This window comes from Pan troglodytes, chromosome 10, assembly GCF_028858775.2.
Source record: "Pan troglodytes isolate AG18354 chromosome 10, NHGRI_mPanTro3-v2.0_pri, whole genome shotgun sequence".
In the NCBI taxonomy this organism is placed as follows: Eukaryota; Metazoa; Chordata; class Mammalia; order Primates; family Hominidae; genus Pan; species Pan troglodytes.
This window is the reverse complement of record NC_072408.2, coordinates 12,003,285-12,030,944: the sequence shown is the minus strand read 5'-3', so window position 1 is coordinate 12,030,944 and position 27,660 is coordinate 12,003,285. Positions and strand designations below refer to the sequence as shown.

General features: G+C 46.3%; 1 protein-coding gene across 3 annotated transcripts in view; it reads right to left on the bottom strand.

Moving 5' to 3' along the window:
* Positions 1 to 7,547: 7,547 nt before the first annotated feature.
* Positions 7,548 to 27,660, bottom strand: part of KCNA6 (potassium voltage-gated channel subfamily A member 6) — a 41,839-nt gene continuing 21,726 nt past the window's right edge. For 2 of the 3 annotated variants that reach the window (XM_063785406.1, XM_063785405.1), the window contains exon 2: positions 7,548 to 7,923. The gene's annotated coding sequence lies outside the window, so the exon portion shown is untranslated. Of the gene's footprint in view, positions 7,924 to 19,251; positions 19,317 to 27,660 lie in introns of all 3 variants that reach the window. The other variant, XM_063785407.1, reaches the window with a different exon arrangement.

Genomic DNA, 27,660 nt, shown 5'->3' with positions numbered 1-27,660 from the left:
AAGAGGCAGGGATGCCACGGACCGGTTAGGCGGCATGTTCCTGCTCAGCAGGCACTGTGGCTGTTATGCTGCCCTCTGTGGCAGTCAGAATATGCGTGTCCCCAGAAGACAGCAGCTGACAGGGCATGCGGCAGCACTCACAAGAGGTCATGACCCATACTTGTTTGCAAGTTCAAGGCAGGTAAAATAACCTCTCAGTCATTTTTGTCTTCTTAGCCCCAAAACCTGCTTTCCTGTCTTTTTCTCCCTTAGGAATTACTCTGCCTTCCCCACCCCAAGGGACCTCATCCTGACCTATGCCACAACATTCAGGGTTGACAGCCACCTGCAAGCTGGCCAGTCCAAACCCCAGGCGTGCCTCCCCTTCTCTCCACGACGCTCCTGGGCAGGGAACATCTGGGTCCCGCCAGCCCAGCCCTCCCTTGCTGGCATTTTGCCCAGCTCCTTTCCCTCTCTCCTGAGCTTACTCTATCTGCAAAGCCAGGAGAGCGACCTGTGTTTCTTCTCATACTACAGGTCACCCGTGGCATAAAGGGCTTAATGTGGATGTACTTTAAGGAAAGGGAGGAAAACCAAACAACTTAGAAAATCAACCATCCCCCCTCCCTGCCAAGCCTTGGTTCTCGACGGTGTCTGTGCACATCAAGATTGCAGCGATGTGCGGGGGCCTCGGGCACGCAGTGTTGCAGTATTTTCTGAAAGGCTTTGCTCACTCTCTTCAGTACTTTTCCTCTTCTCACACCCTGGAGCCTGCAGAGAAATAGCCCTGGTTCCCCCTAGTGGCAGAAGCTCATAGCGCCGACCTGGGACACTTCCCACGATCGTGGTAATTAGCCAGTAGTTTAGTTACAACCACACTCTCATTAACTAACAGCGGGAGAAGAGACTGTCCCTGTTTCCTTGGAGACCTAGCAGCGCGTGCTTCTATTGCATTGACTGTTCCTGTAAGCTCAAAAGCCCCCAGGTTGTTATCGCATAGTGTTTACTGCATTGGATGGAGACCGAGACCTGGTAACACTGTGTTCCCCGCCGGTGCTTCTCAAAGTGTGGTCCTTGACCTATGCATCAGCATCACCTGGGAGCTGGATAGAAATGCAAATTCTCAGGCCTCTTACGCCTACTGAGTCCATAACTCGGGGGTTCAGAGCCCAGGAATCTGCATTTTGACAAGTTCTCCAGCTGATTCTGATCCACAATGAAGAATGAGGACTGACCTAGACAAAGCATGCCCTGGTATTTTGTTCCTATTAATAACCAGAAACAGCTGGGCACAGTGGCTCACACCTGTTATCCCAGCACTTTGGGAGGCCGAGGCAGGCGGATCACCTGAGGTCAAGAGTTTGAGACCAGCCTGACCAACATGGAGAAACCCCATCTCTACTAAAAATATAAAATTAGCCGGGCGTGGTGGCACATGCCTGTAATCCCAGCTACTCAGGAGGCTGGAGATTCGCTTGAACCCGGGAGGCGGAGGTTGCAGTGAGCCAAGATCACGCCATTGCACTCCAGCCTGGGCGACAAGAGGGAAACTGAAAAAAAAAAAAAACAGAGACTTTTCCCATTAAAGAGCTAAACAAAAGGAAGTGGAAAGATACTTCTTCCTTGTTCCAAGCAATATGTATCCAATATGATTCCAATCAATAACATTTATGTATTGACTGGAATGAGAAATGCCTTCTCCCAGGTTTGTCTCTAAGGAGATTCCCCTACTCCCCCCATTGTCATCCACTTTGTCATCTAAACCCACCTTGGAATGGAGTCACTGAAGCATCTCCAAGAGATGAAGCAGTACTTGGAAATTAAAAGCAGTGAGGACTCTGTCACCAGCAGGCGAGGTGACCTCACAGAGCCCCCTGAGCTGGCACCGGCTGGCACAAGGTAAGCAGGACCAAAAAAGAAACCAGACACCAGGCAAGTGACTGTGGACACAGGAAATGTAAGCCTTAGCCCTGTGCTTGCACTTTTCCAGCCTAGTGCTGTGAAATGCATCAATTACTGTCAACATTGTTGAGCTCAGAAGGGCTCAGCATCATTTTGATGAGTTGACTGGTTCTAAGAGGCCAATCTCATTTTATTTTAACCGGTTTTTTTTTTTTAAAAAAAAAATGCTTGCTTATGTGGGAGATGGGGGCCACTTTTAATATGCTTCAGACTGCGGAAAGTAGCAAGTTGGTGACAAATGACCCACAACACAGGAGGAAAAACTGAACATACCACTGTCTATTGCAGGAGGAAACCTGGAGATCACCCAAATCAACTTCCCGCTTGCCAGAGGGGGAAACCAAGGCCCTGAGTGGAAGACTGACACCAGAGGAAAAAGGGTTGCATACAAGGTCACCTTCCATGTCTCCCCTCCTCACTCCGGGTCCAGTGATCAGGTAGGCGTTCAAAATAATTCAGCCTGGTTCTTAGCCTGGTGAGATTCCAGAAAATCTGTAAGCAAGTGGTATTTCATTTGACTTGGAAAATCATTTTTCCAAAGGACACCTGATCCCTTTGCTGTGTTATATCCTGGTCCCTACAGATAATATCCCTCCACAGAGCACACTCAGCCAAAGTTCCCAGGGCGTCCAGCCTCTGCGTGGAGTTTCCAGGAACACTTCCTGCTGCTTCCTCTACGACCTCTTCCTGGAAGTTGCAGGCACCCATAAGCAAGGACTCTCTAAGATGTCCACTTGCTTTCACAGGCCAGGAGATCGGGAGCCTTTGAGGCCTCAGCTCCCCTACATCTACTTGGAATCCCCGAGCAGCCACCTTTACTTCTGCACCCAATACCTCCGGCGGAGTGGGGCAGAAGGGCAGGTGATTGCCCCTTAACTGGTCATCCAGCCACATCTGGACGGCTGGCCGCACCTCTGTCAAAGGGGAAGAGAATCCGGCAGCCCCTTAGGAAGGCAGTGCTGACTCCCAGCCCTGAGTAGATTCACACCGCAGGCTGGGTTGGTCCTTCCCTGTGAGCTCTTCCAACAGGCATGGCTTACCCCAGGGCGGCACTGAGCGTCTAGGGAGAAATATTAAATACAAGTGGTGATGTCTCCCTCTAGTGGAGAGTAGTCAGAATGCGAATGTGGCTCTGAATCTTCAAGGAAGGCAGGAAGGGCTCTGCTGGAAGCTACAGGGCTGATGTGTGCGGCTCAAAGATTCTCATGCCTCATGACCTGAGGGCCATGTGTGTGGCCCTCAGGTCACACACACAGCTTCTAGAGGAAGCTGTGTGTGTGTTTGTTTGTTTGTTTCATCATGTCCAGCACGTGGAGGCCTTGGCCATAAAGACAATCACTCTTCATCCCATAAAGACAATCACTCTTCATCTCTGACTGTAGCCTCACTGTCAGCCACAGGTGGGCTTGAAGCCAGAGCTCCTGGAGTGCTGCTCCCCTACCTTGGAAGCCTCTTTCAGCCCCGCCTCGCTGTGAACCAACCGCCCTCCCTTCCCTGAAGCGTGCTTTCCTCCGTTTGCTAGGGGGTGTGGTGTGCAGGTCCACCCGCTGACCTCCCATCTCTAAAATGTTCTGACACACAAGGACTCCACAGAGATGACTGAATGAGTTCACGGTTCATTGTTCATCTAAGAGGCAGCCGGGAGAACTGTTCATGGCCTTCTACACTTGGAGGGAGCGCGGCAGCCACACGCACTTTCACGAACATCACCGCACTTTGCTGTCGCGATGACCATCAGATTCACCTTATCCTCACCTCTCCCACTTCGCCCCAGCCACCAGATTGGCTTTGTGTTCTGAGATTGAGCTAAGAGAGATAGGTCCTTCTCTGCAGCCCACAAAGCCAAAGCACGCCCAGGGTTCAATCAGGGCTGTTGGCTTGGCCTAGGAGCCCCATGAAACTGAAGCTGAGGAATTCCAGGCTTCCTTAGCAGAAAGAGAAAGTCTGTGTGACCCATCCCATAATAGTGATGATAATAATGATGATGGTTAACACTCAGGCATGCTTCCCGCCAGGCAGGCACAGGAAGCACTGTGCTTAGAGCAACTCACTTAATCATCCCAGCAACCCTATGTCACAGGTCATCCCAAAAACCTGCCACTCTTGCCTGGACCCAGAATCACTGTAATAAGAGCCAGAGTCACCTGGTTATTATAACTTCCTGCCACAGAGCATGGATGCTTAACAGGTGTGGAATTTACATGCATCTCCCTAGCCAAGAGGAGAGGGCTTCCATTTTCCAGCATGGACTTAGAAATCGGTTCACCCTTGGTTATTCTCGTGACAGTTACTAATCTCAGAATTACTAAGTGGGAAGAGACACTGGAGATGATCTGGTCCATTTCCCCGTTTCCCAGGTGAGCTAACTAGGGAATGAAGATGTGGAGTGCTGATGTGAATCCCACAGTGAGGTGGTGGCAGGGCTGCGGCTGCCCCCCAGCTCTCTATGCTTCAGCCCAAAGCTTTTCCACTCTCCCATGCTGTGGCCGCCATGTACTCGAGTGAATGAACAGCCCTGAGGTCTCCCCTTCGACAGCCCAGGAAGCTCCATGGTCATCAGCCAGCCCAACTGAGCTCTGGAAGCAGAATCTTTCAAATATCAGCCTATAGCACCCAAGAGTGTCCTGGCAAATTGTTTCTCTGTTACCTCACCCTGAAAATAAAGACAAGAGTCATCCCTGGAGAGTCACATTCCAAAGACAAGCAGACGCAGAGGGCAGGGCCAGCTGGAGGGCAGCCTGGGCCATCAGCCCTCCTGCTCGCATCATGGTGGGGGGCCATCCCCCATTACCTGTCCACTCTGGAAGAGAGCACCCTGGCCCCTCCTCAGGAGCTATGATGGAGGTGTTCTCAGCCTCCTACTGGTTTTTCTTCTTTTCTCCAGAATGGTTTCAGGTCCTTCTGCTGAGGCACTCCACATACCCAGCTTTCCCTTCCCCACCACCTCTACCCCAGAGTATTTGGTGTCCTGCTTCCCATTTTGGAGTAGCTTCCAGCAGATGTCACTTGCCAGCTGGAGTCAGTGCCAGTCATATCCCCAACTTTCCTAGGAGTGGCTAGGTGGAAGGAGCACCTTCCAGATAGTCTGTCTCTACGGCTCTGTCGCCATAGACTTGGTGGCATTTCCCTGGCCCGAGGGTACTTTAGGGTTCTCTAGCTACTTTCTTGTGGGTGCTCTGTCACATGGCCAGCCAAGAAGCAGACCTGGCCTGCTCTAGTGTGAGTGTGGAAAGTGGGAATGTGAAGAAGGTAGTGAATAAAATTGGGGGGTGGGTGTGTGAAGGGCAGGAAGGGTGAGAAACTAAGAATGAATCACAGACACTCGGATGCCTCCCACCCCAACACGGGGTCAGGAAGACAGGCAGGGAGTGCAATGACAGTGTCTCCTCCCACTGGCTTCCTCGAGAGAAAGGTGGAGGCTGGGACATGGAGTCAGGCCCCGCTAGACCTGCTCTGAAACATGGAGGAGGGTCGGCCGGCATCAGAGCCTGCTTCGCTGGCTAGGGTGGCCCCGCAGGCCAGCCTCTGGGAGCTTCTCGGAGGGGTGGTAACCAGCCCCAAGCAGCAGCCAGGGAGAGGGGTCCAGCCTCCAGGGCCCAGTTGCTGGCTCAACTGCCTTTCCCTTCTTCCACCCACCACTCAAGTTCACCACCTTGGAGTCCTCCTGGCCTCCGCTTTCTCTCACGCCCACTCCGCATCCAGTTCCTCCTGTTGGCACACTCTGCAAAATGATCCGGATCTGTCCGCGTCTCCACCTCCACTGCGACAGCCTAATCCAAACCATCCTCAGCTCCCTGCTGGATTATTCAAACAGCCTCCTAACTGGCAATTCTGTTACAATTTACGTCCGGTCATATCCCATCTCTGCTCAAAACCCTGGAGGAATGGCCTCTCCTCCAACTCAGAGTATAAGCAAAGACCTGCAAGGCCCTGGCTGATGGGCCCCACTCTCCACCACTCAACTGTCCCTGGCCCCACCTCCTGCTCTCCTGCTGGCTCACTGCCCCCCGCATGCCACAATGCCCTCCTTGCTGTTCCTGGAACATGCCAGCCACACACCCACCTCAGGGCCTTTGCACTTGCTCCTTCTCCGAGAACGTTTCTAATTTCTAACCCTCCCCTGCACCGCACATCCACCTGGCTCCCTTTGGCCTCATTCTGCTGTTTATGCAAACATTACCTTGTAAGTCATACTTTCCTTGTCTCCCTTGCTTTAAGCTGCTGTCCACCCCGCGACACACACACACACACGCGCACACGCATGCAATCACACACACACGCGCGCGATCACTCACACACACACATACTCCTGCTGTATTCTCTAGCCCCCTTGCTTGATTTTCCTCTGTTGCCTATACTCACCTAGCATACAACATATTTTAATTATTTATTGTATTGTGTGCCTTTCTCCCCAACCAGAACCCAGCCTTCATAGGGGCATGGGCTCTTGTTGCTTTATTTATTTCATTCACCTAGAAAAGTGCTCAGTACATAGTGGGCACTCAATGAACGCTTGCTGAGTGATGAACAAATCAATGTTAGACATGGTTTGGGAAACAGACCCTCACAGGAGATGTCAGAATTGTTGGGTTTATGTAGTCGGAAATTGGGTAGAGTTCATCTAGTAGAGTTACTGGGTTTATTTAGAGAAGCCTGGCAGAGAAAAGGGGTGTGTATATGTTTGTGTGTGTGCGTGTTTTTCAGGGATGTTTGACAGCCTCCTTCACTTGTAGTAAATAATGTGTGGGCTCCTGATTATTTGTATGTGTTTTAACCGTACGTATTAACCAGATCCAGCACTTCCTTCATTTATTTCCTCACTCATTAATTCACCACACATTGTATGAGTGACAATTCTGTATCAGGTGCTCTGCTAGACACATGGCGAAGGCTACGGTCCCTGCTGTCCAGACTTCTGCAGCAACGTCATGAAGCCCCAGCACTCAGGACAATCTGGGAGGGTGTGGGCATTAAAGCAACCTGGAGCCCCAGCAACACCTCATTAGGAAACAAAATTCCACGCAAGAAAATCATCCTAGTCCTTCATTTTGTCAGGAAGAGGAAAAGATACGTGAATGAGTGACTAGCAGTGGGAATGTCCCCCACCAGACATCCTAGAAGAGTGCAAGGGCTTGTTTGATTGTTAAGAAGTAGCATTACCCCCTTCCACTGAGGACAGGCCAAGAGAGAACAGCTGTCAGTTGCAAGAACAATGCGGGTGACTGGAAAGAACGTCCTTACTGTACCTGGGAGACCCCGCACACAGCATCATCTGGCCTCTGGGAAGTCCATGTAAAAAAATAACTCTGCCCTTGATATTTGCCCATTCGCGTGTCTATCAGAGGCAGTTAACTCTTAGATCATGGGTTACGCATCTTACTTTCTTGCAGAATGTCCCCTATCTGTGGGCCGGCTCATGGCAGAGGGTGATCAAGCCCTCTTCCTGGTGATCTATGTGTGGCCATCACATCCTCCTGTGTAGTGAGGATGCCCAGCAAGCTGCAGGTGCTCTGAATTTCGGATCCCTGCCTATTCTTGTGGAGACCGCTTGGCTTGTCTGCCTAACTTGGCCGTCGACGTTTTCTCATGGCATAATGCATAGCCTCTGAGACTTTGCCTTGTGTTTATTTGCCATTCTTCCACAGCCACCCTTGTCCTGGGGGGGTCTGCAACATTAACCATGCACCTTCCGGAATCCCCTGACCACCCCATAGCTGGTCTCTTTGCTCACACCACCAGCTTTCACCCTGTTCCTACAGCTTCACCCCAACATTCTGGGCCCCATCTTTAGGGACAGCGGGTCTGGTCTCAGCTTTTTCTGGCTTGGTTGCTGCTTGTGGGAGGCCTCCAGAGCGGTGTCAGGCCAGATGCCTGCCAGCAGTGCCAGGCAGGGGTCTCGTCTTCTGAAGAAGTTGAGGGTCCAGCTGCTGTCAGAATTCTATGCATAGATGTCCTTGCTTGCACCACCTGCCCGCATTTTTCCTGCCAGGGAGGAACCAGAACAAAAGGACGTGTAGTTAGTGATATGAGGTTGTGTCGCATGAGGGATGGAACTGAGAAACCTGGACACACCAGTGTCCTTCCTCACCCCGCTGGCATTTGCCTAGTGAGCTCCTACCGGGTCCCCATCCTTAGGTGCTCTGGTCTGTTCAAACTGTACCTCCCACTGCCACCCACTGAACTCCAGCAACTAATCAGTGACTATGAGCTTGTACAACCTGAAGCCATTTCTGCCCGTGTTGTCCTTAATACTGCTGTCATTAATACTCCACCTTTAATGGCCCCTGAGTCCCTCTAGAGTCAAGTCCAAGCCGTGTGCCTGACTTCCAGGCCCCAGAAGGCACAGTCTCATCTGATCTATCCAGCTGCTCTCACTGCTCCCTGACACCTCCCACCATCCACATGGTCGAGGGGTCCCCTCTCGGACCCTCAGCCTGCACCAGCGTCAGGCGTGTTCCTCTCTCCCTGAAAGAGTTCCTGCCACCACCTGGCTCCTCCTTACCCCGCCCCTACCATGCCGGAATGTTCTCGAGTCTCCTTCCCACAATGCTGAGTCCAGTCCCTCTAGGCCCGGCTGAACCCCCACCTCCAAGAGCCCCTTTGGCTGTCCCCTGCATGACTGATCTCTCTGCTGCCTTTACCATCTGGCCCACGCTCTATTGCAAAGCCTGTGAGATGTGCTGCCTGAAGTCCTGTGTTTAACATCCGCCTCTGCCGTGGCCTGGGCAAAGTTAAACTCATCACTTGTCATCCCTGACACAATGCATGTGTCTCTGTGACTACCACAAAGCACTCCAAGGGCAAGCCAGCGTAGCCAAACAAACCAGCAATCATTGTCATTTCTGTTTCTGCACATGAAACGGAAGCAACGACAACAAGGTGTTTGTGAAACTGCTTTGGAAAAGGTAAATAAGGTTTCCATAAACTCCAGTTGGTATCATGATTGTGCCCATGCAATAGATTTCTGCAGAAGGAAAAGACTTCATATTTGTAATTTAAATCATTTGGGAGCAAGCCCAAAGGTCCATAACATGGATTAACTTGTAATCTTACTCAAGCACAAATTTAACTGTAAAGCCTGGTGTTCAGGACAGCAGTTTGCCTGGTGACAGTCACTGACTGTCTGGCGTCAGACTCACAAGGACATTGCCCAGAGGCTTCCTGCTGGCTTCGTCAGGGTGCAATAGCTCTTGCAAAGTGGTAAAAAAAAAAAAAAAAAAAAAAAAAAGAGCAAAAATCTCTGTGTGAAATTCCAGTGGCCATCAGGTGAAAGGTAACACCTTAGCAAATGGTCAAAGTTTTCTTTGGTTGTTTCAAAGGGAAATGAACAGAAAGCTCATTGCTCTTCCCACACACATGTGATTCAGGAAAAGACTGTACAGGCACTTTTGCGTTCATAAATGTGGAGTTGTGTCAGGTGCCTGAACACAAGTTCCAAACGCTACGGGTCATTAGACTCAATTCTCCTGCTATGAATGTAAATTAAACATCATAAGCTTTCTCCCTGGACTGCTCTATGGCTCCACCTACAGCATGTTCTTAGGGAATGCACCGTAATTTTTTATTGTATTTTATTAATTTTTATTTTATTTTTATTTTTTGAGATGGGGTCTCGTTCTGTCGCCAGGCTGGGTGCAATGGCGATCTTGGCTCACTGCAACCTCCGACTCCCGGGTTCAAATGATTCTCCTGCCTCAGCCTCCCGAGTAGCCGGGATTACAGGCGCCCGCCACCACGCCCGGCTAATTTTTGTATTTTTAGTAGAGACGGGGTTTCACCGTGTTGGCCAGGATGGTCTCAATCTCGATCTCCTGACCTCGTGATCCGCCTGCCTCCGCCTCCCAAAGTGCTGGGATTACAGGCGTGAGCCACTGAATGCACAGTAATTTTTATATAAGCCCAAAGAAAACATTACTGGGGAAGTCCATCTGATCTAGAGTTTAAAATGGCTGATTAAAAAGTTGGGATCAACTCGACCAACATGGAGAAACCCCGTCTCTACTAAAAATACAAAATTAGCCGGGCGTGGTGGTGCATGCCTGTAATCCCAGCTACTCGGCAGGCCGAAGCAGGAGAATCGTTCGAACCCGGAAGTCGGAGGTTGCGGTGAGCCGAGATCGAGCCATTGCACTCCAGCCTGGGCAACAAGAGCAAAACTCCATCTCAAAAAAATTTTTTTTTAAGTTGGATTTTTTTTTTTTTGCTCCCTCCTGAAACCCTACAAAAATAACAGTGTAGGAAAATTTTACAGAGGGGAGAGGAGGTAAATTACATAGACAAATAAATCAGAAGAGTGGATGAAAATATTAAAAGCCAATTTGCAGATGATGGAAAGCCCCTGGAGAAATAGCATTTTACTTGGGAGGGGGCAAGATTTAAAGCCTGAGTCCCTGCTGATGCCAATGAGATGCAACCTGATTTACCCCCAGGAACCTATAAAGGCTCAGGAGTTGAGGGTGTCAGGTGCAACAGAAGCAGGGTTGAGGGGCAGAGCTAAAAACTGTTTGCAGGTGGACACGCCTTTTCAGGTCTCCTTTGCAACCTCACAAAGCCAAGCACCTACTCATCCCACCACCTTGTCAAAAGATGTAAAATTTATTCTGGAGAAACTAGACCAGAAAGGCCTAGACTCAAGGAAAGCTGGCACCGTATAAGGCTCTGGAGGAACTGTACTGAAAGCAAGAAGTTAAGTGTGAGGGGAAAGTCCACATGCTGAATGGCGAGACAGTTGGCCACTTCCCCTGCTCTGCTCCCAGGGTAATATCAAACAGGCAGTTGGAGAATATTTTCCTGGAAAAACCAAAGGATTCCAAGAAAAAAAGGCCTGTGGACACTGGAGGCCCCCAGTGAGACAGCCTGATCCCAGCTTCATCACTCTGCAGTAAGCTCACCACTCCACAAGCTCCAAAGACACAGAGATTCCGGTAAGCTTCTTGGTATTTCACTCATGAAAATGAACAGAGATCATCAAATTACAAACATCTCAGGAAAGCCTCTGAAAGGTCAAAACCAAAGACAGAAACTCAGAGAAAACAGAAAATTCCAGAAGCAAGAAAAAAACTTCAGACATATTAAAAAGCCTCAGATAAATAAGATGGACTATTTTATCCATGAAAGAAGAACAGGTTGCTATTAAAAAAAGGAACCACCCAAGAAGAAGGAAATAATTCTTTGGAAATTAAAAATATGACAGCCAAAATCAAAACTTCAACAGAAGAGCTAGAAACTAGGGTTGAGGAACTCTCCCAGAAAGTAAAATGGAAAAGAATAGAGAAAAAATAAGGAAATTTGAGAACCAGCCCAGGGGATCCAGAGTTATAGAAAAAGAGAACAGGCAAAAAGAATGAAAGAATATTATTAAAGAAATAGTTTTTTAAACGTTCAAGAATTGAAAACTGCATTTCCAGACCCAGAGTGCCCAATGAACACTCAAGAAAATGGATAAAGATAGACCTACATCAAGGTATAGCATCATGAAATTTAGAAATTAAGATATCAGATTTTACCAAAAGCATCATTAGAAACTAGAAGACAATGGGGGTGGTTTTCACACTCAAATGCTATCCTCATCAAAGCAACTACTTGCAGCAGAGAGGCAGAGGGAAATCTTTGGACAATAGTAAAGAGGTGTTCCGGCTGGGCGTGGTGGCTCACGTCTGTAATCCCAGCACTTTAAGAGGCCAAGGCAGGTGGATCACGAGGTTAGGAGATCGAGACCATCCTGGCTAACACGATGAAACCCCGTCTCTACTAAAAATTAAAAAAAAAAAATTAGCTGGGCGTGGTGGCGGGCGCCTGTAGTCTCAGCTACTTGGGAGGCTGAGGGAGGAGAATGGTGTGAACCCGGGAGGCAGAGCTTGCAGTGAGCTGAGATAGCACCATGGCACTCCAGCCTGGGCGACAGAGTGAGACTCCGTCTCAAATAAAAAAAAAAAAAAAAAAAAAAAAGAGGTGTTCCAGGACAGTGGTGAAGCAACAGGCCTAGACCATACTGGAGCAGCGGGACAGAGTGGCCCCGGAAGTCAAGATGAAGGTGAGAGAGAGCCTGGTGCATTTGCATGTAGGAGGAGATTGACATTTCTGGTGGGAAGTTTACTGAACTCCACTCTCGATTTGGGTATCAGTGATAGGTATATAGAAAACTAAACAAGGAAAAAGAAGATGTTCAGTAACTCCAGAAGAAAGCAAAAAGTAGTACAAGAAAGGAAACACAAATACAACACTGCACATTATGTCGCTCGAGGAGGAATACTATTGACACCATCATAATAAAGCAGGATGAACACTGAACTAATAAATATGTCATTTATATTACAGTGGGTTGAGATGGGTATGTGTCTATATTGTGGAGAGTAACGGTGGGCAGTGTAAGAAAGCTAAATCCTTATCTTCCATAGTTGAAAGTCAATTTTCCTAATACTTAAAAAATAAAAATTAAAAAGCAATGTTAGTATGTTACAGGTCTAGCATCCCTAATCCCAAAATCCAAAATCCAAAATGCTCCAAAGTCTGAAACTTGTTGAGTGCCAACATGAAATAGTGACACCTTTGCTTTCTGGGGGTTCGATGTACACAAACTTTGTTTCATGCACAGAGTTATTTAAAAATTACCTTCAGGCTATGTGTACAAAGTGTATATGAAACATAAATGAATTTTGGTTTAGACTTGGGTACCAACCCCAAGATAACTCATTATGTATATGCAAATATTCCAAAATCAAAAAAAAAAAAAAAAAACTCTAAAATTGGAAACATGTCTGGTCCAGGTATGTGAGATAAAGGATCTGCAACCTGTACTGAGAAATCCAGTGACAAATGTAGAAGAAACAGCTAAAGAGTTCCAAGAAATTGTTTCTGAAGGATGCAAGATAGGGATGAGGAAGGCTAGGGCAGGGGATTGTTACTGTTGTTATAAGCCTTATTGAAATGTGTTACCTTTTTACCCTTAGACTAATATTTTAATTTAAAAGAAAAGAAACGACACATGAAAATGGCCCCAAACTGAGTCTCTGGACTGAAGAGGCTGAGTTCTGAGGTTGCCAGATTTAGCAAAAACAAACAAAAAAGGACACCAGGTACATTTAAATTTTACATTTAAATCTTTTAGTACAAGTATGTCCCAAACGTTGCACAAATTACTCCTAGTTTATCTAAAATTCAAATGTAACAGGCATCCTCTGTTTTTTCTAGGAACCGTATGCCTAATGCCCAACACCTCCACAACAATGCACGTAACGTGACTGCGGAGCATCCAGAAAGAGAAAAGCTTAACAACCTGCAGAGGGACAGAAGTTCACGTACAAAGCAATCAGAAAAGCGTTGACTTCTTGCAGCAAGGGTGGAAGTTAGGAAACAGCAAAGCAATGCTTTCAAAATTCTAAGAAACCATGATACCCATTCTGGAATTTAACATCCATCCAGTAATTAATAAAGTTTGAGAACTGCATAAAGGCATTTTCAGGCATGAAAGCTCAAAACTGTACTTTCCATTTACCCTTTCTTACCGTACTGAAGAGTTTGTCCCATCCAGAGAAGAAATAAACCAAGAAAGAAGCAACATATAGCCCAGGAAAACAAAGACCCAATGTAGAAGGGAAGGAAAAGGATTCCCAGGACACCAGCTGTACAGGGCAGAGAGAAAGCAGGCAAGACAGTGGGGGAGGGAAGCTTCCACAATGGAAGGCTCCAGGAGGAAAGGAACTGAATGGTCCAGAGCCTGATGCATCTGATCCCATAGAAAACCATGTTTAGAGGGTTTTTTCCAACTCTGTTGGAAAATCTGGAAAGAATTATAAACAGGAACACTGAAAATTAAGCAGGTGAAGAAAATGAGGCAATTATTAACAAAATGTTTACAAGAGATTAAATGAACATTATAATATACTGCTTGACAATGCAGAAAATAGTCTTTGATAGTGATAATGACAGATACACTGAACACTGATTTAACCAAAAAATTATGGGGGAGGCAGAGAAAGTGGTAGACGACATACATGTACAAAGGCAAGAGGTAATGCCCATCATGCAGAGTCACAGCCCTTATGGTAGCCCAAAGGCCCTATGCAATCTGTGTCACCCTGGCTTACCCCACCCAAATTACTCTCCTCCTCATTCACCTTCCTCCAGCAGTAAAGGCCCCTTTGCTGTTCTGTTCCTCAGTTACCCCATGTCCTCCCACCTCAGGGCCTTTGCACACGCTGTTCCCGTTGCTTAGCATGCCCTTCCCCTAATATCCACAAGGTCCAGTCCTCCCATCCTTTCAGGCTCTGTGCTCAGATGCCATCTTCTCAGTAAGGTCACCGCCTTCTCCCACTCCGTCATTTAACACTGTACTTCTTCCCTGACATTCCCTACATCACCTCTGCTGTTGTTTACTTTTCTCCATATTATTTATAATCATCTCTATAAAGGGCACCACCTCATTAAAATGAGATGGTTATAGTAATATTTTATTTAAACATTTGCTTATTCTCCCTACTGGAAGGAAAGCACCATGAGGACAGGGAATTCTGTTTGCTACATGTATCCATAATTTGTTTGGTGATGCATCCATGGTTAGAACAGAGTGACTGGCACATAGTAGGTGCTTTAGAAAATGAAAAAGTAAATCAAGAAATAGCAACGTCTGCATTTACTGGGAAAAAATAAAGGTCAATCCCAGAAAACGAACTTAAAATAATTGAAAGTGGTCCCCCTGTGGATTGGCTTCATGGTAAGGAAGAGAGAGACATGGGCAAGCTGGTTTTCCTTGGAAGCCTTATACTACTGATATGGTTTTGGATCTGTGTCTCCACCCAAACTTTATGTCAAATGTAATCTCCAATATTAGAGGTAGGTCCTGGTGGGAGGTGACTGGGTAATGGGGGTGGAGTTCTCATGAATGGCTTAGCACCATGTCCTTGGTGCTGTCCTTGAGATAGCGAGTGAGTTCTCATGATATCTGGTTGTTTAAAAGTATGTGGAACTGCCCACCTCGCTCTCTTGCTTCTGGTTTCGCCACGTGAACTGCCTGCTCCCACTTTGACTTCTACCATGAGTAAAAGCTCCCTGAAGCCTCCCCAGAAGCAGATGCCTCCATGCTTCCTGTGCAACCCACAGAACCGTGAGCCAATTAAACCTCTTTTCTTATAAATTATCCACTCTCAGGTATTTCCTTACAGCAACGTGAGAATGGCCTAACATAACTATTGTTTCGCTTTTCAAACTGTGTGCATATATTACTTTAATAAAAAGTAAAGAATTTTTGGCCAGGAGCAGTGGCTCACGCCTGTAGTCCCAGCACTTTGGGAGGCCGAGGCAGACAGATCACAAGGTCAGGAGATCGAGACCATCCTGGCTAACACGGTGAAACCCTGTCTCTACTAAAAATACAAAAAATTAGCCGGGCGTGGTGGCGGGCGCCTGTAGTCCCAGCTACTCGGGAGGCTGAGGCAGGAGAATGGCGTGAACCCGGGAGGCAGAGCTTGCAGTGAGCCGAGATCACGCCACTGCACTCCAGCCTGGGCGACAGAGCGAGACTCCGTCTCAAAAAAAACAAAGTAAAGAATTTTTAAAAACATGATCACTGTTTTGCCCTCCACCCAAATCATATTTCATTCCAATGCCAAAATGAAGTGCCTATTGAATTATCTACTATTTTGTATTATCAATGCCTAGAAGTCATCCTCTTCCTCCCTTTCTGTCTATCCCACCACCTCCAATTGATTCCCAGGTACCAAAGCTTTCACCTTCCCAAAGCTCTCAACCCCATTCACCTCTTTCCATCTCCATCACCATTGCCCTAGTCCCACCTTTCACCTGGCCACGGACACAAGTTTTATAATTGGTCCACCTGCATCCATCCAGTCCCTCCAATCCATTACACTGTGGCCAGACTGATACTTTCACTCACAAATCCGATCATATTACCCCATTTGATATGGTTAGGCTATGTCCCCACTCAAATCTCATGTTGAATTGTAATCCCCAATGTTGGGGGCGGAACCTGGTGGGAGGTGATTGGATCATGGGGGTGGATTTCCCCCTTGCTGTTCTCATGATAGTGAGTTCTCATGAGATCTGATTGTTTGAAAGTGTGTAGCACTTCCCCTTTTGCTCTCTCTCTGTCCTGCCGCCACGTGAAGACATGGTTGCTTCTCATTCACCCTTTCACCATGACTGTAAGTTTCCTGAAGCCTCTCCAGTCATGTTTCCTGTATAGCCTGTGGAACAGTGAGTCAATTAAACCTCTTTTCTTCATAAATTACCAAGTCTCAGATAGCTCTTTATAGCAGTGTGAGAACTACTAAACCATTTCACCACCCCACCACTTGAAACTCACCTAAGGCATTCATCCTGAGGCTCCAAGGCTGAAGATAGAACTCCTCACCTGTGGACCTGGCTCCAGGCTCACCGTGCTCATACTTCCCATGTTTCTCTCATCATGGGGTCTTTGGATATATTGTCCCCTCTCCCTGGAATGTGATTTCTACCTCCTGTGACTATTTAACTCCTGTTAGTTATTCAAATATCAGCTAAAATGTCATTGAGTTAAATGTCCCTAATTTGGACTTTCATAGCAGTTTTGTGGGTATCAGTTCCTAGTAACATATGCACAGTGGCAATTTTACATTTGGGCTTAATGGATGAACATCTCCTTCCACTCCTCCTCATCAGCACACACACACACACACACACACACACAAACACACGTAAGCTCCATAAAAGGAAGAAATCTTTTGTTTCATTTATCTCTATATCCCCAGTGCCTAGAAGACAGGAGGACCTCAATACATATATGCTGAAAAATTGGTATGAAACACTATTCTTTACTATGGCAATAACCAGTATGTATTGCTTTGGTTTAAATAACATTTTATTCATCTGTCTCATCTCTACCATAAAATGCTACAACTTGGAGATCGCATGTTTTTTCTTTGAATGCCCTGCTTCCCTCTCTCCTCTCTATATTACCAGTCCCCATTTTTAGATATAAAATTTAAATTTCTGGAAATGGAAATTGACTGACAGAAAGTGTGCAAAAGATCATGTGTTGTATGAGTTTCTATGCCGGCAAGCTAACATGGTACAAAACCCTCCTTCACAGTTTGCCTTTTAGACATAATCATCAATGGTATATTTCCAACACTTCACACATGATCTTTAAATACGTTACCTTCCTCTGCACTTCAATACATATTCAATTGACTGAATTCCACTGAACATCTGATAGAGCACTTTAGGTGAATCTAATGATTTTCATCTTGCCTCAAGTCTATTAAGTTTTAACACCTATGCTTTGTGCTGTAGATGTCTCTATTTTCTTCTCACTTTTATAAAATAAGGACAAAAAAACTGCCAAAAATAAGATTAAATCAATCTTATTAAATCTTTATTATTTATTTTATAATCTTAATAAATTGCCAAATTATTATACATACAGCATTATTACACAGAAAAGATGGTGATACTGGCTGGCTGATGGGGCCACCATGAGAATGCTCATCTGTCAGCTAACGCACACGATTCTAAATTCAGCATAAGATGAAGGCATTAGGGGATTCTAAATTTGAACGTCCAATGTTGAGCACCACTTGTTTATACTCCTTGTGCAATTAGGTACTGACTGATAATCCAGTATTAATGTCACCCTTTGCTGAGTAAAATGAGTTTAAATTCATCCTTTCTTTTTCTTCCTGCTTATCAGGACTATATGATCAACCAAATATTCTTTAAAGTTCCTTCTAAGGAGTAAGACTATCAGGTTGTCTTCCTTAAATAAGCTCCCCTCAGACACAAGCTGCAATCAACACGGGGAGTCCTAAATATTTGTGTTCACAATATAATGCAATTGAGAATCTTCCTTGTGTGCACTTTAAAAACACCCTATCCTCTGCCTCCAATCAGTCTCTGGCAATAGCTTGCTATTGGGGGACACATCCCTAAATGGGCTCCACTCCCCAGAGCTTGGGCTATGCCACATCAGCAGGGAATTCTGGGACCAGAATCTGAACCATCCTTCTTGCTGACCCAGTGTGTACCACTGACCATCTCAGTCTCATTGGAGTTAGGCTCAACAGATGTTTCCCAAGCATTCTGCCATTTCTGTGATTGATGTGGAACGTGTCATTCCTTAAAACCTTGAGCTTGGTAAAATTTTCTACTTCCCGCAGATTTGTCAACAGAGCCCTGTGCATTCATTTCCAGGAGGTAAAGAAGTGGCATGCAACAAGTTAGGGCTACAGTTTATGCTTTTTAGTAATAGCCATTCTGGCTGGTGTTAGATGGTATCTCATTGTGGGTTTGATTTGCATTTCTCTAATGATGAGTGATATTGAGCTTTTTTCATGTGCTTATTGACCACGTGCATGCCTTCTTTGGAAAAGTGTCTGTTCAGGTCTTTTGCCCACTTTTTGTTGGGGTTGTTACTTACAGGAAAATAGTCCAGACACTCTCAAGCATCACTTTATCTTTAAGAGGAGATATATATATATATATAATAATCATCAATGAAATGCAAACAAAATACCATTTTATGCCCAAATCAACTGCTTCTTTCTCCAACTAGAATACTCAGGAGTGACATAAACCCTTTCATATAGAGTTTATCATTTCTTTTCTCTGTTTGCCTCTTACCATAGCCATCCATTATAACTTTTCATGATGGAAGTTTTTTCTCTTCCAAAAGAAAAAGTACACAGTCATTAAAAATAATTCACTGACTTCAGAAAACTATAAAAAAGAAACAAAAAATTGTGAATGTCCCTTCTACCCAGAAAAAAAAGCACTTTGCCTTTGGAGTCACACAAACTTGGTCTTAAGCCAATTGCTTGGTGGCCTCCTCTGATAAATGGGAATTATAATTGAAGCTACTCCACAATGGGAGGATTTAAGACAATGTTAATAATATAAGGCATAGTGTTCTGTAACTGCTAGCTATGACTATTATTATTAACATACTTCCAGTCTTTTTTCTATGCATGTATACATACATGTCAATGGGCACTTTTTATGTTTCCACAAGGTGGCTTTTGTTTCCTGAATAGTTATTTAGAAAATACATTGCTTTGATAAATAAATATGGTTGACTTTGAACAACTTGGGATTAGGGGTGCCGACCCCTGAGCGGTTGAAAATTTGCATAAAACTTTTGACTCCCCCAAAACTTAACTACTAATAACCTACTGTCGACCAGAAGCCTTGCTGATGACATAAAAAGTCATTTAACACATATTTTGTATGTTATATGTATTATGTAGTATATTCTTACAATAAAGTAAGCTAGAGAAAAGAAATGTTAGGAAAATAATAAGGAAGAGAAAATATAGTTACTGGTTATTAAGTGGAAGTGTATCATCGTAAAGGTCTTCATCCTCATTGTCTTCACACCGAGTAGGCTGAGGAGAAGGAGGAAGAGGAAGGGTTGGTCTTGCTGCTCCCGGGGTGGCAGAAGCAGAAGAAAATCCATGCATAAGTGACTCATGCAGTTTAAACCCATGTTGTTTACAGGTCAACTACATTCAATTTATTAAGATTATAAATCTTTAAACCAAGTCCTCCTTAAGCTTTTGAGTTCAATGCACAAACTTTATTATTCTATGCATAAGCAGAGTTTGCCTGCTTTTTTGTGCATATTATGCCTGAACTCCTGAGAGCCTATGAAAGCAGTCAGAGCAGGAGAATATCTTTAAGGATATGTATTATGGACCAATGTTTGTGTTTCCTCAAAACTCACATGCTGAAGCCCTACACCTCAGGATGCCTGTATTTGAAGATGGACCTCTAAGGAAGTAGTTAAGGTTACATGAGGTCATAAGGGTGGGGCCCCAGTCCCATGGGATTGGTGACCTCATAAAAAGGGGAGAGACACTGGAGCTCTTTCTCACTCTGTGCACAGAGGAAAGGCCATGTGCATCCTCAGTGAGAAGGCAGCCATCTGCAAGCCAGGAAGAGAGCCCTCACCAGAAACCAATTTGCTGACACCTTGATGACGGATTTCTAGCCACCACAGCAGTTAAAAAATAAGTCTCTGTTATTGAAGCCTCCAAGTGTATGGTATTTAGTTATGGCAGATAGGTTATGTGCTCTGTTCAAAATCAGGCAGCAGGTAAACAGCAAATAGACGTAACAGAGTTTCTCATTTTTCAGAGGCGACTGAGTAAACTGGACCATCATATCCTATTTCATGTAGGCTACACTTGAAAAGCAATAAGAGGTCAAGAAAAGCAGCTGTCTTCAGTCACTGCTCTGCAAACAGTATCACCCTGTAAACTCCCTGGTAGCCCCCAGTGTGTGTAAGGTGCCATGCTACCACCTCCCAGTATCAAAGGCAGGGAGCAGGGCTCCTAGACAAGCCAGGAGCCACGAGGCTGCAGGCAAAGCTTTAGGTTTGTTTCTGAATAAACCTATTCGTCAAACATCTCCACTCAACTTGATTCCCAGGCAGCTCTGAAATTTTTATGGAGGACATCCCAAGAACAAAAGAGACAGTGTTCCTTACCATCCCCTCCAAACGTCTGAGGAAGGGGTTCTTAAGCTCTGGGAGAGGGTCAAGGGGGTGCCACTCTGGCCATGGCCACAGGAGGTGGAACTTATGAGACCCTGCAGCCAAAGGCAGTCAGATGATGATAACCACCCCATCCCTCCCCACCTTATGCCCTCTTAGTGGGTGTGCTTATTTTCTACTCTCTCAGAGTGGAACACTTGGAGAGCGGTCTCTGCAGTCTAGCGCAGCAGCACCCAAATACAAAGGCTCTCTTCAAACCACCTCTGAGCTGCAGAGCCCACACTCAGGCAGTCTATCCATGCACTCCCAGCAGATGCTCAGTAAGTGACTGTAGCCTCTTCTGCTTGGGTTACCATAAAAGCCTCCCACAGGTGGAGCAACGAGGAGTGTGTGGAGAGCAATCTGTACCCACACAGGCAATAAATGGTTGCATTGTCCACAGACGACATTAAAACAATAATACTGGCCAAAAATTGATTGCTTTTTATTTCCATATGCGTCTGTGAGTAGACAAAAAACACAAACTTCTTCCTCTGCTCTCACACCACAACAATCAGCACAGATTTCTGTGAGAAAATCTTTGGGGATTCCTCCCCACCAACATGCAAGCAATTGCAGCAGATACCAGCCAGTGTCCTCCAATTCCATTCTGATGCTGTCTACCTGGAGACAGCATCAGATCCCACAGGTTGAGGGCTCAGCCCCACAAGACTGCCCCCAACTTCCAGTGCCAGTCACAAGCCCCAGGTTGTTTTGCCTGTGCTTCTGAGGGACTGGTTTTACACACTGGAGTTGCCATGACCCCCTCCGTGGGTTTGCTTAATTTGCTAGAGTGGCTCACAGAACTCAGGAAACTTACTTACATTTATGGGTTTATTACAAAGGATAGTGATGAAGAGATGTACAGGGCAAGGTATGGAGAGGAGACACGGAGCTTCTATGCCCTCTTGGGGTGTGCCACCTTCTAGGAACCTCAATGTGTTCAGCTATCCAGAAGCTCTTTGAAACCAGTCCTTTTTGGAGTTTTTATGGAGGCTTCATTACATAGGCATGATTGATTTAACCACTGGCCATTGATGATTACCTTGACCTTCAGCCCCTCACCCCTTCTGGGGGCAGGATTGAAAGTTCCAGCCCTATAATCCTGCCTTGCTCTTTTCAGTGACCAGCCACTGTCCTGAAGCTATCCAGGGGCTGCCAGCCATCATTAAACTCATTGACATACAAAAAGAAATCACTCTGGAGATCCCTATGCCAGGAAACAGGATGAAGACCAAATATATATTCCGCAATATCACTAGCAATTATAAGCAATGTCAATGATAAAATATTTCTCCTGGGTGAGCCGCCCGGGCATGTCTCCCTGCAACTGGCTATATCAGACACTGCTCCCACTGGGTGCCCTCAGTGCTAGTCTGTCGCACTCCCATCTTGCTTCAGCCGGAGGCATCATTCCTAAATGTGACCTGAGCATGTCACTCTGATCTAAAACTCCTGCTTGCTCCCATGGCCTTCAGAACGAATCCCACTTCTAAGCAGCTTCATGACTCTTCACAATCTTGAGTCCAACTTATTTTTCTAGCCTTTCCTGCACCCTTTCTCTCACTCCATATATCCCAAGCTCCTAGCTCCTTGAACACAGCATCCTATTCTTGACCCCCATACCTTTGTTCAAGCCATTTCTTTTATTAAGAATTTTATTTTCAACAATGAAAATTCCAAGTCATCTTCCAAGGCCCTGCTGAAGTGTTAATTCCCCTGGGAAACCCTCCCTGACCCCCTCCAGTGCCAAAGAAGAATTTGTTGTTCTTCCTCACTTACCCAGACCACCTGTTACCTGCCTTCACAGTATCACTTACTGCAGAGTCCACCTGATCTATTCACTGCAGGAAGAGTCCAATCAACAAGAGTGAGGTCTGGTATAAAGACAGTGACTTTTGGCCAGGCGTGGTGGCTTGCGCCTGCAATCCTAGCACTTTGGGAGGCCAAGGCAGGTGGATCACCCGAGGTCAGAGTTCAAGACCAGCCTGGCCAACATAGTGAAAGCCCGTCTCTACTAAAAATACAAAAAAAAAAAAAAATAGCCAGGCATGATGGCAGGCACCTGTAATCCCAGCTACTCAGGAGGCTTAGGCAGGAGAATCACTTGAACCCAGGAGGTGGAGGTTGCAGTGAGCCAAGGTTGTGCCATTGCATTCCAGCCTGGGCAACAAGAGCGAAACTCCGTCAAAAAAAAAAAAAACAGTGACTTTTTATTCCATAGCTACCTTAGGGGAAGAAGTACAGGCTTCCTGCCTTAAGGGCACCACTTTGCTTTTGGAACAGAAAGAAGGTTCTTTTTAAAGGGGGCCTAGCATGAATGACATGCAGGAGAAGAAGCCAGCAGGTCGGGGTACACATATTGGCTTCGGTGCCTTATCTATCAGACAGCTGAGTTGATGTCTTTGTGGGCAGGACTAGGTTGTTCAAGGTAGCCAAAACTCTCCAGGTGGGAGAGAGTTTCCTAACAAGCAACTTTGTGTTGGAGATTGACTGTTGTCCCATGAGGAAGTCTCCTGGTGGGAGAGTTCCACTCTGGAACTTCTAAGCGCATAGTTAGATGAAATTGCCCTGTAGGGAGTGTCTGCTGAAGGGAAGGTAAAGGTTAGAATTACATTTATAAAGGGCTAAGTAGGAAGTGGGAACAGGGAGAAATGGAGGGAAAAAAAGGAAAGAAAAAAATAATAAAAAAAAATTATTCTTGGCCAGGTGTGGTGGCTCAAGCCTGTAATCCCAGCACTTTGGGAGGCTGAGGCGGGCGGATCACGAGGTCAGGAGATCGAGACCATCCTGGCTAACACGGTGAAACCCCGTCTCTACTAAAAATACAAAAAATTAGCTGGGCGCAGTGGCGGGTGCCTGTAGTCCCAGCTACTCGGGAGGCTGAGGCAGGAGAATGGTGTGAACCCAGGAGGCAGAGCTTGCAGTGAGCAGAGATTACGCCACTGCACTCCAGCCTGGGCGACAGAGCAAGACTCTGTCTCAAAAAAAAAAAATCATTCTCTGTTTCTTAGAAAAATGGGAGTACTCAGTTACATTTTGCATTTATTAGCTTCCCTCCTATATAGACTCCAAGAATGCTAAATTCCTAATCCCAATAGTTGAACCCAATACATTGGTTAGGCTACATTTGACTAGTTAACAGAGTTGTTGTGCCTTAAGTCAGTCCTCATAACCAGCTTGCTTTTCAGTCCCTGGCCCCTTGGGTCAGACCGGGCACCTTTCCTTTCTGTCCGTATGATTCTCACTCCATGAAATCAGCTGGGTAAGAGGGCTCAGAACCACTTTTGGGTCTTGTTCTCTCACCCTCCTGAAAGTCACCTCTAAAAGAGCTTGTCACAGATTTTGGCTCCAAGGTCAATGAGAGTAGGAGACCCCACTTTGGCCTGTAGTCCCAGTTGCGGGTTTCAACTCAGTCTTTTACTGGAGAGCCCTGAATTGCAGGTAGCTGGGTCCTGCTTTAGATACTTATAAAGTGGTACCTTGCTGCCTACATTGGTCTTTACTGTCAGAACCCACTGGTGATAAGGCATGAACAGCAGGGCAGGATCTGAGCCCTCACATAAGCCCTGAAAGTCTGCCCTAAATCCCCAAGCCCCCGCTTCTACCATTTACCACCATTGTACTTCAGTCAGCTGTTTACTCGTATCTGCCATCTAGACATGACCTTCTTAGAAGATTAAAGTTTTGCTCACCTTTAATTCTCTAGTGCCTCACACATTATAGGCTTAATATCAATGTCTATTTAAAAAAATAAGTGGGTACAAGACACCACGTAAGTTTCTTCTTCCACACCCTACCGGTTCCCAACCCAGCTGTCACCCCTCACTACTGCCTTTGTGCTCTCAGAACCCCAATTTTGTTCAGGTTTCTGGAAGCCAACACTTCAAAGAAGACAGGCTGGCTGGGCATGGTGGCTCACACCTGTAATCCCAGCACTTTGGGAGGCCAAAGTGGGAGGACTGCTTGAGCCCAGGAGTTTCAGACCAACCTGGGAAACATAGCAAGACCCTGTCTCTACAAAAAATAAAAATAAAAATTTATAGCCAGACATAGTGGGTGTGCCTGTAGTCCCAGCTATTCAGGAGGCCGAGGTGAGAGGAGCCCTTGGGCCTGAGACATCAAGGCTACAGAGAGTCATGATCACGCCACTGCACTCCAGCCTGGGTGACAGAGAAAGACCCTGTCTAAAAAAAAAAAAAAAATTAATTAATTTAAAAAAGAAGGAGACAAAGAAGGAGAAGGAGAAGAAGAAGAAGACAAGTCCCTCCCAGCCTAGGGATGACTCTAAGTTAATCATGATAATCCTAGCCGTTGGTCTATTCTGGTTAGGACAGCCCCGCCCTAACCACAGCCTAAGGAAAGGCTCATAGGAGACAGCTGGGGAAGTTTTCCTCATCCTTAGGCTCAACCCTTCCTGCCTTCACACACTGTTGTGTGAGGACATGATGCTTGGAACTGCTGCTGCCATCTGTGAGCATGAGGCAAAAAGCCAAGCAAGTCCTAAGAACAGACTTCTTCAAGCCCTAACATCATTGGCTATGGCAGACCCACTACAAAAAATGCTTCCAATGCTCCACCTGCCCTTGGCAATGTGACCTTGAAGCTCCTCCCACGAAGAGGCAGAGTCTATTTCCTCATTACTGAGTCTTAGTCAACAGCACTGCAGCAGAAGTGACTGCACCAACTCCAAATCTCGTCTCAAGAGGGATACTCCAGGCTGCCCTGCTAGAGACATGGGAGCAACATGGGCAGGATACTGAGGCTCCCTGGCCAACAGCCACACAACCCCCAGCAGCACCACCTGATCAACCTAGAGATGACCACAGATGCATGAGGAAGCACAGGTGAGACCAGAAGAGCTGCCCAGCTGAGCCCAGCCAAAATTGCTGACCTGCTTGAATTGGGAGCTATAAAGTAATGGTGGTGTTTCAAACTTTTCGGTTTTTAATTGGTTAGCTATGTCACAATAGCTAACTGATGCATTACGAATCCTGAAGCTGTCCTTCCTCAAGACTCCATTTCATATGAGATAAAAAATATTCTCTTTTTTTAATGCCACTGTTACATGCAGCCTATATTTCCCTGATATTGTGTTCTGAGGAATAAAAATGATGAGACAGGGCCCTGCCTTCAAGAAATGGCAGCCCAACTACACTTAAGACGTATTTTCAACTAGGTTGTTGACCCCCTGAGGTGAGGGTTTGGTGGCACATGTATCTCTAGAAAGGACTCTTACAGTCTAAAAATGTACAGCAACACAAGGTAACCTCTGCTGAGTGCAAAAGGAGTGGTCCAGTCCACATAAAGACTTCATGAAGAGCTGGATATGAGCTAGGTGGTCTTTGAAGGAGATTTAGGATTTCGAGTCATGAGGAGAGAGGGAGGGTTGAGAGAGGCAGGACCCTCTCTGGGTCTAGAAAGATGGATATTCCATAGGGATTTGTTCTGGAGACAGGTGAGTGACTAGGAATTGAATTCTGATGTGGTGATTTAGGGCATGAAGCACATAACAAGGACAAAACAGTGTCTCAATGCAGGCCTGCAAATGTTCATTCTATGAGGTGAAGAATGAACAGAGGGGCCAGAGGTACAAGCCAATGTCCTCTGCAGCCACCCTCAAAAGAGTATCAAAAAGCGTATTGTCTCAGGAGTATCAGGCCACCGCCCCATAACCTCAGATGTGACCAGGCCTGAAGGATCTCCTTCTACCTGTGCGTCCCTGCACCTCTCACTTTATCTTACCCAGTGGGCGCACTGCCGATGGGGTGGGGTCACAGAGGAGGCCTTGAATCAATGCTGGGTTGTAGGTTGAACAAACTTCACAAGACTAGAAAATAAGTAATAGAGAGGTACTTGTTTTTTTCACATTGCCAGAGTCTCACATTTCCCTCTCTGTCTGAGTTTTCCCAAGCCCACAAGGGATGGTCGTGGGCTGACTGATGACACCCAGGCTCTCGGGGTCTGAAGAAAAGCAAAAGAAAGGCCCCTGTTCTCTGGTCCCAACCACAAACATGAGGGCACTAAATAATTCCACAACTACACCATCTTCAGAATCAGAGCACTAGGAAGGAGAGAGCTATTACTCATTTTGACCAGGGAGCCTTGTTTTATTTAGCAATGAGTATTTGCTAAGCGTATCTTCTACTCAATAGAACACCCTCACCATGTTTCTGTGAGACCAGAGTGATCCCCATTTTATACTGGAGGAACACAAGGTGTATGAGAAATGTGCCCAAGATCTCAATACTAGTGACTCGGAGAGCCAGGGTTTGAGCCCAGATCAGTCTGATACTGAGACCTGTGCTCTCTCTGTATATAGTATGCAAGAACTATCATTTCTTCAAAGTCTGAGCTGAATGGAAGCTCTCATAAGAGATTATTTTCAGAAGCTCTGTGTCTTAGCCAAGGGAGTAAGTGAATTCACACACTGGACTCCAAAATCCAGCTCTGTTATAAAGTAGTCATAGTAGCCACGTGGCCTTGGGCCAATCAAGTCATCACTCAGGACCCCAATTCTTTTTGGCATTTACAAAAGGAGAAAGCGGAGCTGGAGGATGGATCCGACCCCTTCCAGCTCCCATGGCTGGGAGGTTTTCCATCTCTCCCATAGAGAGGCTAGCCCAGACTGAACCAGAACGTTTTTTTCCTGACTAACGGTTTCTAGGAAAGAGGCTCATGCTGGCTGGCTCTCAGGCTCAACCCTGGTCCAATCCACTGTCAGCAGGACGGGGTCAAGCAGGTACTAACTTGGCTGGCTGCTTGTGGGTGATAAGGAGTTATTGTGAAGGACTCTTGGACCCTCTGATAGCTGCCTGACAATGCCCAACCAGAACAGTAAAGATCCACCAAGCCAGCCGCTCCGGGCCACATGCAACTTCAAGGACCACTTTGTGCATCTGCACCAAGGCTCCCTCTGTTTTGAGAAAGGAGAGCTCGTCGGTCCCATATTCCTCCGCAGTCCTTGCAAATCCTCTCACCTGGCAGGAAAGCCACTTAGGGTTGTTGTATAAGAGGAGGAGGCACAGCGGGGACCAGCTTTGTTGGCAGAGAGCTTACCTTTCCTGAAAGTCAGTGCTGAAAGATCAAAAGTCACTGAGGACCCTGCTGACTCCCCCACACCAACTCACAAAACCAACAACCCGTGGTGGGCAGGGCCTGAGAGAGGAAAGTGAACGATATCCTGCAAAAGTCTG